This window comes from Strongylocentrotus purpuratus, unplaced genomic scaffold, assembly GCF_000002235.5.
Source record: "Strongylocentrotus purpuratus isolate Spur 01 unplaced genomic scaffold, Spur_5.0 spur5_scaffold_1, whole genome shotgun sequence".
NCBI lineage: Eukaryota > Metazoa > Echinodermata > Echinoidea > Camarodonta > Strongylocentrotidae > Strongylocentrotus > Strongylocentrotus purpuratus.
The window spans coordinates 16,451,471-16,462,030 of record NW_022145594.1 but is presented as its reverse complement, the minus strand read 5'-3'; the positions used below and the strand labels follow the sequence as shown (position 1 = coordinate 16,462,030).

General features: G+C 37.2%; 2 long non-coding RNA genes across 2 annotated transcripts; one reads left to right on the top strand and one right to left on the bottom strand.

The window, feature by feature from the left end:
• Window positions 1–1,209: 1,209 nt before the first annotated feature.
• LOC105446218 lies at window positions 1,210–4,737 on the bottom strand. Its single transcript, XR_973674.2, has 4 exons — window positions 4,502–4,737; window positions 3,025–3,319; window positions 1,939–2,042; window positions 1,210–1,734 (listed from the first exon to the last, which is right to left on the bottom strand). It is a non-coding gene; the product is annotated as an uncharacterized LOC105446218 (long non-coding RNA).
• On the top strand, window positions 4,737–8,025 carry LOC115920942. The gene is made up of 4 exons (XR_004062625.1): window positions 4,737–4,974; window positions 5,878–6,191; window positions 7,154–7,257; window positions 7,465–8,025. It is a non-coding gene; the product is annotated as an uncharacterized LOC115920942 (long non-coding RNA).
• Window positions 8,026–10,560: the final 2,535 nt, after the last annotated feature.

Below are 10,560 nucleotides of genomic sequence, written 5' to 3'. Positions count from 1 at the left end.
TGATTTAACTTAGGCCGCTTTCGAGAATACCACCCATTGGGTGGTATTCTCGAAAGCGGCCTAAGTTAAACCTGGCCTAAGTTAAACCGTGGTTTAGTTAGGCCAGGCTTAACTTAGGCCGCTGACCTAAGTCATTTTCATTTCTCGAAAGGTGGCCTAACTGATCCATGGTTTAAACCTGGCCTAACTTAGTCCATGGATTATTCACCATGGTTACAGTTTCTGCACATGCTCAGTACCGAAGCTGCGACGTCACAATGCACTAAGACAATAGATGCGCGCAGTGTGGAGAGGATGCATCACCTCGACAACTTGAGCAATATGACGTCACAATGCACTAAGACAATGGGCTAAGACAATGGATGCGCGCAGTGTGGAGAGGATGCATCACCTCAACAACTTGAGCAATATGACGTCCAGGGACGGCGGAGCGACTTCCAAAGCGGGGGGCAGCACCAACAAAAAGGGCACTGCCACTTGCTGGAATTGTATCATTGTTAAAAGGGAAATTATCAGAGGTGAAAAGGGTCACATATCGCACCTGAAAAGGGGCATTGAACATATTTTAAAAGGGGCACTTATGAGAATGAAAAAGAGGCACTTATAATAAAGGAAATGTGCATTTGTTGAAAGAAAAGGGGTACCGATAATTTTGTTAATAGGGGCACCTCTCAGATTTAAATAGGGCAATTATCAGAGGTGAAGGGGCACTTCTCAAAAGTGAAAAGGGGCACTTATTGCAAAGGAAAATGGAAACTTGTCAAAGGAAAAGGGGCGCGTGTCAAAATTAAAGGAGCACTTATCAGAGGTGAAAAGGGGAAGGGACACTTTTCCTATGGAAAAGGGGGCACTTCTTACAAAGTTAAAAGGGAACTTTCCTATATAAAAAGGGGCATTTGAAAAAGGGGGCACTGTACCCCCCAACTCTTTCTCCCTATCTCCATCTCTCTCTCTCTCTCTCTCTCTCTCTCTCACACACACACTATCTCACATCATTGTTTATTTCTCTCACCATTAAATTGTTCTTTCTCATTTGGTTCCCTTTCTCTTTTACTCTATCTCTCTCTCTCTCGCTCGCTCTCTGTTCTCTCACTGTTCTATTTCAAGACTTTTTCCATGTATAATTCAATGAACCCAAAAATCAAAAGATATGAAAGGAATATTGTATATAACATATCAACAATTATGTTCAATTTATTTATTTTTCTTAAAACAGAAAAGATTGTAATTCACGATGAATACGATTATAAAATTGAATGTCAAAATCAAATATTAAGCTCCAATAGCCTCATAATCTGCTACTTGAAACTATTAGAATTAAATGTTATGTATTTGTTACATTACCTTCTCCCATTTTTTTTAAACAAAGCATAGTCTACTTTTGAGCCGTGTTTCTTTTGCAGGGAATCTGTTATATCATGACTTGCACTATATTATAAACACATTATAAAACATGATTTCTTAAATGATTCAAAATCACAATTTTTCCAGTGAAACAATGAACATCTGATGTACATAAAAACATCCTTATGAGTGATGGTTGCTTTGTGGTTCACACACACACAACAAGGACATATCAGGCTTTTTATCAATGGTTGCTTGTTTGTTACCATATCTTCATGTTATGAGGATTATAATACAAAGGTATTGATCCCCATGCAGTCACAGTTACAGCAGATGGAGTCTGGTTCATTGAAGAGGCTAAGTAGAACTTCATAGTCCTTGCAAGTATGTCTGTTGAATGAAAAGAGAAAAGAATGAAAGGAAGCACATTGAAACCTATTTCTGTTAAACATTAAAAAGGTCTTGCATGTACATTGTGGTAAAAGTGGAGTGCATAATCAATTACATAAAAGTATTGATGGAAAAATGTGAATGAACAAATGCCATCCTTGAAGTACCTGGGCATACAAACAACAACTTATTCTTACAGCCTACCTGTCAGAAATTCAGCAGCTCAGTAGTTCTCCTTCCTCTCTCTGAATTTGTCTCAGTTATCGGGGAATTTGCCTTCATTTATTTTACTGAAGAAAAACATCATCCTGAAACAAAAATTAAAAGGTTTAGACCTCATTAAAATATCAAAGATCTACTCCATTGATAATTGTTCTTAGTTATAGTGTCAATCATATTCTAACTTAAACAAAAAACTTAAGGCGCCTTTCATGTAGGCAGTGACTAGGCACCCCCTCCCCACTCAGTTACTAGTAATCATTGATTTACAGAATGACTACCGGTATCTCTTTTAAAGTCAAGAACAAACATACACATTCTTGCAGTACTATCTCATAAATGTGCTTGCACCAAGTTGTACTTGTCATGTCATGGCCTAAGAAAGCCCTAAGTAGTTAAAGTCTATAGCCAAGTTAGTCCCTTTCCTAAAATTAAGTTTAGAGGTCTACATATTACTTATAAAACCAGCCGACAGTTGGCCTAACCTAGATGTAAACGCAGCCTGGAATGGAGATTTTACAAGGCCCTAATCGTTAGAGCCCAACTTTTCCGTTTTAGTTCAATCTAACATTAGACCAAAGATTGTCTTTGTTAATTGTTATGTTATCTCCCAAAATGAGCTTCGTGAAAGGGGAAAAAGTAAAATGAAAATTTACTGCACTGTACTGTACTGCAGTCTGTAGGTCTCTAAGTCTTATATGGTCCAGAATTGTTAGCGGTAGGTTTGAATTTTCTTCTGACCCAAATTTTAAAGAAGTTAATCAACTGTTGATTATTTGTGTCTTATTTTCAGAGATAGTTCCTCCCAAAAGTCTAGACCAAGCTGTCACTGTCAGGAGTGACTGGTAGCCATGGCAATTGAGCTGAAAATATTAGCTCGTGCCGATGTAAAATGAATAAAAGTTTGAGTGTAGATTGCACCTACATTCATCAGACAAAACAATTTTAAATCACTTCATAATGTACCTGTAGACACATCTGCAGATTCATAAAATCAGGAGATCTTTTAATAAAAATTGTATAAACATGATTTAGTTTACAAAATTTAGGCGTAATTACAGCTTTACTCACCAGCAGACTTTCCAAGAAAAATGGAGTATCTATTTTTCCTGTTCAGGAAATAACTGGTGTTGGGCCAACTGGCTTGGAGATGCCTATGTGGGTGCACCATATTAACGCCAGGGAAATGGCAGTAATTATAACATTCATGTTGGGTCTGCACTCTGCAGGACTGCCTCTCTTGTTGAAGGAATTGAGATGTATTGCTCCCATCTCCTGGCAATGGCTATTGAGATGGACTTCACAAGAACACCATAGCTTGGGAGAGGCCTTCTTTTTTCATCCCCATGCATCAATTGAAAAGAACCTGAAATAGCAGAAAATCAAGATGAAAAATATGTTGATATTTGATAAGAAATTACAATTTCTCTTTCTCTGTAGTTTACTAACTACTGTAATAGTATTATTAGACTAAACTACTGTTACAGTAACATTATCAGCAAATGTATGTCAAAAAAAGGAAGCTTCTGTCCATTTCCTTTCAATTTCTATTAGACCTGTCTAGACTAGACTCTGATGAAATTTAGATCTAGGTCTATTAATATTGTTTTAACAAAAAAAGTTTTTTTCTTGGGGGGGGGGGGGGGGTGGGTGGTTATGAAAATCATCACACCAACAGCCACAACTAGCACTGCACTGCAGCTCAGGCAGAGGTGATACCAGACCGAAATTTCTGTCTCTTTCATTTGTTAGCCTCTGATTTGGGTAGGGTCGGCTGAAAGAGAGGAGCCGATGTTATGTTTAGAAACAGGTTCATTGAAACTAACATGCAATTGAAATTAACATGCCACTTAGAAATGCACTGCAGCTGTTAGGCACAGTTCATTGTTATTCATATTAGATGCATAGGGCCTACACACAATGCAAGTGTATGCAAGGGTCTTCTGTTCACTACATTATACATGTAAAAGCACATGGATATTGAGTCTGGATTAAACTACCAAAGCAACCACACGTGTTTCTGCAGGCTCCATTTTGTTTGTCTCTATATACTTACATTTATTTAGCTTAATAGTTATTAGCCTACTTTCCAACCCAAATTACAACAGCCGACACTACCCAAATCAGAGGCTAACAAACGAAAGAGACTGCTAGTCCACTTTTAGGCAACATCGTCTCGAAAATCCACTATAAAAGTAGTTTCTACGTCTAGCAATGATAGTTTTAAGGTGGTGTTAAGGTGGTATATGCGTACGAAAGGACAATAGTGCCAAGAAAAAGAATTACCCGGTAAGAAATTGCTCAATCTCAGGAAACGAAAATGTTAACCGACAATTATTTGCACGTATGGGACTGCTCTGCGAACACTGTGAACATTTACCAAGTTTCCTCCAAATTTATTCAGTTAAAAGCATTTTAGATTATCACCAGTACAGCAACATGAAAGTAAAAAAAATACTTTATTAGCTGGTGTAACTTTCATGAGCGCTTATCCATACAAAAGAGTGTAAATTGTTATCAAATATAGAAATTCAAATGCAAAACTTACCGTTCACTCTCCGCGGACAGTCGATTTAACTAAAAAGTGACGTCACGCGAAGTTAGGCCGAACTATGACGTATTTAAACCTGCCCTCTGAGCCGCCTAAAGTTAGGCCGAACTATGACGTATTTAAGCCTGGCTTATCTTTAGGCCACCTTCGAGAATAGCAAAAAAGATAGTCCATGGTTTAAACCAGGTTTAGGCCACTGATTTAACTTAGGCCGCTTTCGAGAATACCACCCATAGGGTGGTATTCTCGAAAGCGGCCTAAGTTAAATCAGTGGCCTAAACCTGGTTTAAACCATGGACTATCTTTTTTGCTATTCTCGAAGGTGGCCTAAAGATAAGCCAGGCTCAAATACGTCAAAGTTCGGCCTAACTTTAGGCGGCTCAGAGGGCAGGTTTAAATACGTCATAGTTCGGCCTAACTTCGCGTGACGTCACTTTTTAGTTAAATCGACTGTCCGCGGAGAGTGAACGGTAAGTTTTGCATTTGAATTTCTATATTTGATAACAATTTACACTCTTTTGTATGGATAAGCGCTCATGAAAGTTACACCAGCTAATAAAGTATTTTTGTTACTTTCATGTTGCTGTACTGGTGATAATCTAAAATGCTTTTAACTGAATAAATTTGGGGAAAACTTGATAAATGTTCACATTGTTCGCAGAGCAGTCCCATACGTGCAAATAATTGTCGGTTAACATTTTCATTTCCTGAGATTGAGCAATTTCTTACCGGGTAATTTTTTTCTTGGCACTATTGTACTTTCGTACGCTTATACGACCTTAACATCACCTTAAAAATCATTGCTAGACGTAGAAACTACTTTTATAGTGGATTTTCGAGACGCTGTTGCCTAAAAGTGGACTAGCACTAGGCCTAAATCTAGATCTAGCTGTCTCTTTCGTTCGTTAGCCTCTGATTTGGTCGGCTCCTCTCTTTCAGGAGCCGACCCTACCCAAATCAGAGGCTAACGAACGAAAGAGACAGAAATTTCGGTCTGGTATCACCTCTGTCTGAGCTGCAGTGCTAGTTGTGGCTGTTGGTGCGATCATTTCCTACAGGATGATGATGATTTTCATAACCACCCCAAGAAAACATTTAAAAAAAAATGTTAGGCCTACTAGACCTAGACCTCTAGCCGGCTCTAGACTTGATCTTAATTTCATCAATAAGAGTCTAGTCTAGACAGGTCTAATACAAATTGAAAGGAAATGGACAGAAGCTTCCTTTTTTGACATAGGTCTACATTTGCTGATAATGTTACAGTAGTTTAGGCTTATAATACTTGTTAGTAAACTAGACGTCTACAGAGAAATAATTGTAATTTCTTATCAAATATCAACATATTTTTTCATCTTGATTTTCTGCTATTTCAGGTTCTTTTCAATTGATGCATGGGGATGGAGAAAAAAGGCCTCTCCCAAGCTATGGTGTCCCGCCTTGTGAAGTCCATCTCAATAGCCATTGCCAGGAGATGGGAGCAATACATCACAATTCCTTCAGCAAGAGAGGCAGTCCTTCAGAGTGCAGACCCAACATGAATTGTATAATTACTGCCATTTCCCTGGCGTTAATATGGTCGGTGCTATTGATTGCACCCACATAGGCATCTCCAAGCCAGTTGGCCCAACACCAGTTATTTCCTGAACAGGAAAAAATAGATACTCCATTTTTCTTGGAAAGTCTGCTGGTGAGTAAAGCTGTAATTACGCCTAAATTTTGTAAACTAAATCATGTTTATACAATTTGTATTAAAAAGATCTGCTGAATTTATGAATTTGCAGATGTGTCTACAGGTACATTATGAAGTGATTTAAAATTGTTTTGTCTGATAAATGTAGGTGCAATCTACACTCAAACTTTTATTCATTTTACATGGGCACGAGCTAATATTTCAGCTCGATTGCCATGGCTACCAGTCATTCCTGACAGTGACAGCTTGGCCTAGACTTTTGGGCGGAACTACCTGAAAATAAGACACAAATAATCAACAGTTGATTAACTACTTTCAAATTTGGGTCAGAAGAAAATTCAAACCTACCACTAACAATTCTGGAACAAATAAGACTTAGAGACCTACAGACTACAGTACAGTGCAGTAAATTTTACTTTTACCTTTTCCCCTTTCACGAAGCTCATTTTGGGAGATAACATAAACAAAGACACTCTTTGGTCTAATGTTAGATTGAACTGAAATGGAAAAGTTGGGCTCTAACGATTAGGGTCTTGTAAAATCTCCATTCCAGGCTGCGTTTACATCTAGGTTAGGCCAACTGTCGGCTTGTTATCTAAGTAACATGTAGACTTGATTTCAGGAAAGGGACTAACTTCGCTATAGACTTTAACTACTTAGGGCTTTCTTAGGCCATGACATGGCAAGTAAAACTTGGTGCAAGCACATTTATGAGATAGTACTGCAAGAATGTGTATGTTTGTTCTTGACTTTAAAAGAGATACTGGTAGTCATTCTGTAAATCAATGATTACTAGTAACTGAGTGGGGAGGGGGTGCCTAGTCACTGCCTACATGAAAGGCGCCTTAAGTTTTTTTTTTAAAGTTAGAATATTATTGATACTATAACTAAGACCAATTATCAATGGAGTAGATCTTTGATATTTTAATGAGGTCTAAACCTTTTTATTTTTGTTTCAGGATGATGTTTTTCTTCAGTAAAATAAATGAAGGCAAATTCCCTGATAACTGAGACAAATTCAGAGAGAGGAAGGAGAACTACTGAGCTGCTGAATTTCTGACAGGTAGGCTGTACGAATAAGTTGTTCTTTGTATGCCCAGGTACTTCAAGGATGGCATTTGTTCATTCACATTTTTCCATCAATACTTTCATGTAATTGATTAATATGCACTCCACTTTTACCACAATGTACATGCAAGACCTTTTTAATGTTTAACAAAAATAGGTTTCAATGTGCTTCCTTTCATTCTTTTCTCTTTTCATTCAACAGACATACTTGCAAGGACTATGAAGTTCTACTTAGCCTCTTCAATGAACCAGACTCCATCTGCTGTAACTGTGACTGCATGGGGATCAAAACCTGTGTATTATAATCCTCATAACATGAAGCTATGGTAACAAACAAGCAACCATTGATAAATTGATATGTCCTTGTTGTGTGTGTGAACCACAAAGCAACCATCACTCATAAGGATGTTTTTATGTACATCAGATGTTCATTGTTTCACTAGAAAAATTGTGATTTTGAATCATTTAAGAAATCATGTTTTATAATGCATTTTATAATATAGTGCAAGTCATGATATAACAGATTCCCTGCAAAAGAAACACGGCTCAAAAGTAGACTAAGCTTTGTTTTAAAAAAATGGGAGAAATTAGTGTAACGAATACATAACATTTAATTCTAATAATTTTAAGTAGCAGATTATGAGGCTATTGGAGCTTAATATTTGACTTTCAATTTTATAATCGTATTCATCGTGAATTCCAATCTTTTCTGTTTTAAGAAAAATAAATAAATTGAACATAATTGTTGATATGTTATATACAATATTCCTTTCATATCTTTTGATTGTAAGTGTGCATACTGTTGGGTTCATCGAATTATACATGGAAAAAGTCTTGAAATAGAGCAGTGAGAGAACAGAGAGCGAGCGAGAGAGAGAGATGGAGTAAAAGAGAAAGGGAACCAAATGAGAAAGAACAATTTAATGGTGAGAGAAATAAACAATGATGTGAGATAGTATATGTGTGTGAGAGAGAGATGGAGATAGGAAGAAAGAGTTGGGGGGGGGGGGGTACAGTGCCCCCTTTTTCAAATGCCCCTTTTTATATAGGAAAGTTCCCTTTTAACTTTGTAAGAAGTGCCCCTTTTTCCATAGGTGAAGTGCCCCTTCCCCTTTTCACCTCTGATAAGTGCTCCTTTAATTTTGACACGGGCCCCTTTTCCTTTGACAAGTTTCCATTTCCTTTGCAATAAGTGCCCCTTTTCACTTTTGAGAAGTGCCCCTTCACCTTTGATAATTGCCCTATTTAAATCTGAGAGGTGCCCCTATTAACAAAATTATCGGTGCCCCTTTTCTTTCAACAAATGCACATTTCCTTTATTATAAGTGCCTCTTTTTCATTCTCATAAGTGCCCCTTTTAAAATATGTTCAATGCCCCTTTTCAGGTGCGATATGTGACCCTTTTCACCTCTGATAATTTCCCTTTTAACAATGATACAATTCCAGCAAGTGCCCTTTTTGTTGGTGCTGCCCCCCGCTTTGGAAGTCGCTCCGTCGTCCCTGGACGTCATATTGCTCAAGTTGTCGAGGTGATGCATCCTCTCCACACTGCGCGCATCCATTGTCTTAGCCCATTGTCTTAGTGCATTGTGACGTCATATTGCTCAAGTTGTCGAGGTGATCGATGCATCCTCTCCACACTGCGCGCATCCATTGTCTTAGTGCATTGTGACGTCGCAGCTTCGGTACTGAGCATGTGCAGAAACCGTAACCATGGTGAATAATCCATGGACTAAGTTAGGCCAGGTTTAAACCATGGATCAGTTAGGCCACCTTTCGAGAAATGAAAATGACTTAGGTCAGCGGCCTAAGTTAAGCCTGGCCTAACTAAACCACGGTTTAACTTAGGCCAGGTTTAACTTAGGCCGCTTTCGAGAATACCACCCTTAGAGTTTAGAAGAAGTAATGATATCGTTTATATAAACCAAGACAAGTAAATAACCCAATATGGACCCTTGGGGCACTCCGCATCGAATTTGCTTATTTGAAGATGTATGTTTATTGATAACTACAAATTGAGACCGGTCTAACAAATAACTCTTAAACAATAATAATAATAAATGTCCACGAATTCCATAATCTTCCAATTTGCTCAACAATATAAAATGATCTAATGTATCGAAGGCTTTGTTCAAATCGACCAACAATCCAAGTATCCAACCATGTATTCTTTAAAATCGATAGCTTTACAAGCTTTGTGAATACATTCAAGAAGCGCCATCGATGCGGAGTGTCCCGAGTGGAAACCATATTGATTATCAGAAAAAAAGTATTACATGAAAATAGAAAATCATTCAAACGTTTGTACAAGCACTTCTCAAAAATATTTGAAAATAAAGGTAAGACAGATATTGGGCGGTAATTTTTGGCATAACTAACATCGCCTGATTTAAAAACTGGGATTACTTTTGCTATTTTTAATTGAGTAGTGAATACACCATATGAAATACAAGAATGAAATATACAACATAATTGTGGTGCAATTATATGAATGACTTTTTTTAATGACACCAACATCTATTTCATCGTAACTGGGACTAGTTTCATTTTTTAAAGAACAAACAATAACAATAATCTGTTTAAAAGTTACAGGAGAAACAAAAATCACTTTTATCATTTTTTTTTAAAGATAAAGTTGAGTTCTGATCATGAGATTGCATTGTGAAAAAAACGTTGTGGAATCGATCAGAACAGATTGACCATCTAGCATGTAGTATTGGTGTGTACTAAAAGGTCCTGGAATTATCAAAATTATACAAAATTTGACCCAGTCTTGGTAAACTTACAAGCACTGTACACAAACAAGATGTATATGGGACTACTCGAACATGTGGCGTAAACATCCCTCCCGATTTGTATGATGTTACATGCCATATTCAAAATATTAAGGCATTTGAATAGGCATGCTTTTCAGGAAACATTTTATATCTGATATTCTTCCACATTTGCATTATACAATGATAACGCTCACAAATTATTTTGCACCTCTTCCCAGAACTCAACCTTCTCTTTAAGTTTATTATAATAAAATGATATTGAACATTATTTGTTAAATTGTAACCAATATTTACAAAATACCCATTGAATATTTCTGATACTTCATCTTTGTCTGTAATTTTTCTACCACCAACATTAATTTCATCAATATATTGTTTAGAACATGATTTTGAACCAAGAGTTTCATTTATAATTTTTTTTGGGGGTAAAAGTCCATAGGCTGACATGTTAGGCTGCTGACTCTGACGATAGGGGGCGTTGTCAAATGAGACTAAACGGAGCAATATGTAATTTATTGGAA